Genomic DNA, 5323 nt, shown 5'->3' with positions numbered 1-5323 from the left:
TTGTTGTTGTTGTTGTTGTTGTTGTTTAATGTACTAACCTTTCAAGTAAACCGCAACATGTGAAATAGAAACACAAGACACAGTTATCTATATAACTGTGCCCCCACTTTGAGTGCAGATGCTTGTCCTCTAGGAAATAGCCACAATAAATCTCTGTTTTACCCTTCACAAATGTTTGGCAACCTTGAATTCTAGAGTTGTATCATTTGTGCCTCCCTGGATTACAAAATAGACTAGTCTACAATTGGATTGGGTATCCAGCCATCGTCTGGTATAAGCTAAACTTCATGAACACGGTTTAATTTGCTTGGACACAGCATATTCTGTAAACACAGTTATTCTCTTATGGTTAAGGATGATGTTATGCAAAGCCTGCCTTTGTTTGGTGAAAGCAATTCCTTCCAATTTCCATTGCTGTATTTCTAAATTAAAATTATTATAATTAATGGCATGCATGTTTTTTTGGCAAGCAATTTTCCTATTCCAATGGGGTTTATGCATAGTTCTCCTGTTGTGTGCTTCATTTATTAATTACTCAGGCTTCTATGCCCCTTCAGTCAAGCTAACTCCAGTCAAGCTAACAGTTTACAATTCCTCCATATGGTATTAGGGTTAAAAGACATAAAATGCAACAAAACTCCACATCGACCCTCATCCCATCACATGGCACCTGCAACCTCAGGAACAACAATCAGGCCCCCTCTGTAGGCTTTCCAGAAGCACCAGGTCTTCAGTGCCACCCAGAATACCGACAGGGACAAAGCTGTCCTTTCTGGAGGTGAGTGTTCCAGAGGAAGGGTGCCACCACCAAGAAAGTTCAACTTCCAAATCCCTGGTGTTGACACTTCCTTGGAGTAGGGACTTGTAGCAAGCCTGCCTTCCTGAATCTCACTGGATGGGCAAATCCTACAAGGAACAGACAGTCTTGGAGCTATCCAGATGCTAAGCCATAATGGGCTTTAAAGGTAAAGCTCAGCATCTTGAATTGCACCCAGGACCCTAATGGTAAGCAGTATAGCTCCCAAAGCAGAGGTGGCTAAGCAAGTCAAAACTGTTTCTACCTATGCTTTTGTACTCTGGATCAGCTTCAGCTTTCAGTTTTCAAGAACAGCCCCATGTAGAACAGGTTACAATAATCCAAGCATGAGGTCACAAGAGCATGCATGACCATCAAAAGAGCCTTCTGGTTCAGAAACATCTGCAACCAGTGCACACAATGAAGTTGTACAAAGGCCATCTTGGTCACAGACTCCGCCTGTTCTTCAAGCTGGAGCTGGGAGTCAGTAGGACCCACTGCAGACCAGTCCACATTAGGGAATATAACCCCATCCAAAACCATAAATGGACTACTTCCAGAATCCATTGGCTTCTAAATCCCCAGATCATCGAGAACAGCAATCAACTTAACCCCATACCCAGGCCTGAAACCCAACTGAACAGGTTCCAGATAACCAACTTTAATCCAGAGTTCTCTGCAACTGCTGTTCCATGCCATCTCAAAAACTTGGGCACAGGCCAACAGTTGTCCAAACTCACCAGATCAAGTGATAGCTTCTTAAGAAGAGGAACATCATCACTTTCTCTGAGGCAGCTCTCCCAAAAATGCATTGATGCCTATACCCAACCTCACATCATCTCCCTGGTAGCTTTCACCAATCAGATGGGACAGGGGTAGTAGCAGAAATGACATCACAGAGGATTCTATCCTGTTCCTCAGAATCCTCAGGCACACACAAGTACCACAAGGTGGTACTTCTGTCATCTCAATAGGATTTGTGCAGTCAGCCTCCCGGTGAAGATGTGTGATCTTATACTCCAGATGCCTTGCAAGCTCATGACAGTGGCCAACGAACTGCTTCTCTGGCCCATCTTAGGTAGGAAAGGACAAGGGAGTGACTTGGATGCCTGCTGGCACGGTAGGGCTGGCTGGGGGGTGCTGGTGGTCAATGGGTGAGCCCTCTTCCTCCCTGGAGGGGGCCCTTGGGGACACCCCAGAATGGGGAGTGGGGATGCAGTTTTCCTCACAGTCTGTGGCTCTTTTGTTCTACCTCCCCCCAGCAAAGTGGCAGGCAGTTCCACGGGTCAGCTGAGGAGGAGGCTTTGCCAGGACTCTCCTGAGAGTCGCCAGGGGAGGGCAAACGGCATAAGCCTATATTATATGTAAGTTGGTAGGACTGGTCCGGGGGTCTCTTTGGCTGCCTGATCTCCCAGGATGCTTCGGTATGCCAAGGAACACTCCCAGAATGGTCTGCAGGGAGAGCCCATTCCGGCACAATCCTGTCACAAGCCACCATCATCGCTGTACAGGGAATCCTTGTTTAACGACCAATCATTCAGTGACCGCTCAAACCTACGATGGTGCTGAACGAGTGGTAGTTATGACCAGTCCTCATATTTATGGCCATCGCAATGTGCTATGGTCACGTGATTGCAATTTGTGACCTTCCCTGCTGGCCTCTGACAAGCAAAGTCAATGGGGAAGCTGTCAGGAAATTACACGTTGCAGCCACCTGAGGTCCTCACTTAACAGTGGCAACTGGGAGCTACTGAACTGCCGTTGCTAAGTGGCATGGTCATGTGGTTTTTCAACTTAAGGCTGCATCGCTTAACAATGAAGTTTCCAGTCCCAATTAGCATCGTTAAGGGACAACTACCTGTATTCTCTTCAGCAAAGGATCGTTACCTTGTCGTGGTGCTGGAGCTTAAGCACCTCAATGATGCCATGAGCTAAACCGTGAAGGGCCACCCAAGATGGGAAGGTCATGACAGAGAGGTCAGACTAAATGCGATCCCTGGGGAAGGTAATGGCAACCCACCCCAGTATTCTTGCCGTGAAAACTAAATGGATCAGTACAACCAGAGATATGTCGGTATACCATCGGAAGATGAGACCCCCAGGTCGGAAGATGGTCAAAATGCTACTGGGGAGGAACAGAGGATGAGTTCAACTAGCCCCAGATGTGATGACGCAGCTAGCTCAAAGCCGAAAGGACGGCTAGTGGCCGACGGTGCTGGTGGTGAATGGCGAATCCGATGTTCTAAGGATCAACAGACCATTGGAACCTGGAACGTAAGATCTATGAGCCAGGGCAAATTGGATGTGGTTATTGGTGAGATGTCAAGATTAAAGATAGACATTTTGGGCGTCAGTGAACTGAAATGGACTGGAATGGGCCACTTCACATCAAATGACCACCAGATCTACTACTGTGGACCAGAGGACCACAGAAGAAATGGAGTAGCCTTCATAATTAATAGTCAAGTGGCTAAAGCAGTGCTTGGATACAATCCAAAAAACGATAGAATGATCTCAATTCGAATTCAGGGCAAGCCATCTAACATCACAGTGATCCAAATATACGCCCCAACCACAAATGCTGAAGAAGCTGAAGTAGAGCAGTTCTATGAGGATCTGCAGCACCTACTGGACAACACGCCTAAAAGAGATGTTATTTTCATCACAGGAGACTGGAATGCTAAGGTGGGCAGTCAAATGACACCTGGAATTACAGGTAAGCATGGCCTGGGAGAACAAAACGAAGCAGGACATAGGCTGATAGAATTTTGCCAAGACAACTCACTCTGCATAACAAACACTCTCTTCCAACAACCTAAGAGACGGCTTTATACATGGACTTCACCAGATGGACAACACCGAAATCAGATTGACTACATCCTTTGCAGCCAAAGGTGGCGGACATCTATACCGTCGGTAAAAACAAGACCTGGAGCTGACTGTAGTTCAGATCACGAACTTCTTATTGCACAATTTAGGATCAGACTAAAGAGATTAGGGAAGACCCACAGATCAGCTAGATATGAGCTCACTAATATTCCTAAGGAATGTGCAGTGGAGGTGAACAATCGATTTAAGGGACTGGACTTAGTAGATAGGGTCCCGAAAGAACTCTGGACAGAAGCTCGCAGCATTGTTCAGGAGGCGGCAACAAAACACATCCCAAAGAAAGAGAAAACCAAGAAGGCAAAATGGCTGTCTGCTGAGACACTAGAAGTAGCCCAAGAAAGAAGGAAAGCAAAAGGCAACAGTGATAGGGGGAGATATGCCCAATTAAATGCAAAATTCCAGAGGTTAGCCAGAAGAGATAAGGAATTATTTTTAAACAAGCAATGTGCGGAAGTGGAAGAAGACAATAGAATAGGAAGGACAAGAGACCTCTTCCAGAAAATTAGAAACATTGGAGGTAAATTCCAGGCAAAAATGGGTATGATCAAAAACAAAGATGGCAAGGACCTAACAGAAGAAGATCAAGAAAAGGTGGCAAGAATATACAGAAGACCTGTATAGGAAGGATAACAATATCGGGGATAGCTTTGACGGTGTGGTCAGTGAGCTAGAGCCAGACATCCTGAAGAGTGAGGTTGAGTGGGCCTTAAGAAGCATTGCTAATAACAAGGCAGCAGGAGACGACAGTATCCCAGCTGAATTGTTCAAAATCTTGCAGGATGATGCTGTCAAGGTAATGCATGCTATATGCCAGCAAATTTGGAAAACACAAGGATGGCCATCAGATTGGAAAAAATCAACTTATATCCCCATACCAAAAAAGGGGAACACTAAAGGATGTTCAAACTATTGAACAGTGGCACTCATTTCACATGCCAGTAAGGTAATGCTCAAGATCCTGCAAGGTAGACTTCAGCAGTTCATGGAACGAGAATTGCCAGATGTACAAGCTGGGTTTAGAAAAGGCAGAGGAACTAGGGACCAAATTGCCAATATCCGCTGGATAATGGAAAAAGCCAGGGAGTTTCAGAAAAACATCTATTTCTGTTTTATTGACTATTCTAAAGCCTTTGACTGTGTGGGCCATAACAAATTGTGGCAAGTTCTTAGTGGTATGGGGATACCAAGTCATCTTGTATGCCTCCTGAAGAATCTGTATAACGACCAAGTAGCAACAGTAAGGACAGACCACGGAACAACGGACTGGTTTAAGATTGGGAAAGGAGTACGGCAGGGCTGTATACTCTCACCCTACCTATTCAACTTGTATGCAGAACACATCATGCGACAAGCTGGGCTTGAGGTATCCAAGGCTGGAGTTAAAATCGCTGGAAGAAACATTAACAATCTCAGATATGCAGAAGATACCACTTTGATGGCTGAAAGTGAAGAGGAACTGAGGAGCCTTATGATGAAGGTGAAAGAAGAAAGTGCAAAAGCTGGCTTGCAGCTAAACCTCAAAACAACCAAGATTATGGCAACCAGCTTGATTGATAACTGGCAAATAGAGGGAGAAAATGTAGAAGCAGTGAAAGACTTTGTATTCCTAGGTGCAAAGATTACTGCAGATGCTGACTG

The sequence above is a fragment of the Candoia aspera genome, chromosome 1 (assembly GCF_035149785.1).
Source record: "Candoia aspera isolate rCanAsp1 chromosome 1, rCanAsp1.hap2, whole genome shotgun sequence".
Lineage (NCBI taxonomy): Eukaryota > Metazoa > Chordata > Lepidosauria > Squamata > Boidae > Candoia > Candoia aspera.
Note: the sequence above shows the minus strand (reverse complement) of the source record.